A 270-nucleotide genomic window follows, 5' to 3' on the forward strand; every position below is an offset into this window, starting at 1 on the left:
CTGATCATATTCATATAACCTCATTACATCCAATCATTCAAGATGGCATAAATATTTACATTCGGGATGGCATAGATATTCCATCGAATTTGCATTGTAACGTAAATCGCAATGTAGGTCTATGCGTAAGTATAGTGAAGATTATAAAGGTCGCAGTCAAATTGCTTATATTGACCTCAAAACTGTGCACGATCTGACAGGATTTTTGTGATTCACGCAAGGATTGATGTTCAAGATTTCGTTGGTTTACATGACTAGTATGATAATAAT

This window comes from Penaeus monodon, chromosome 22 (genome assembly GCF_015228065.2).
Source record: "Penaeus monodon isolate SGIC_2016 chromosome 22, NSTDA_Pmon_1, whole genome shotgun sequence".
Classification (NCBI taxonomy): Eukaryota; Metazoa; Arthropoda; class Malacostraca; order Decapoda; family Penaeidae; genus Penaeus; species Penaeus monodon.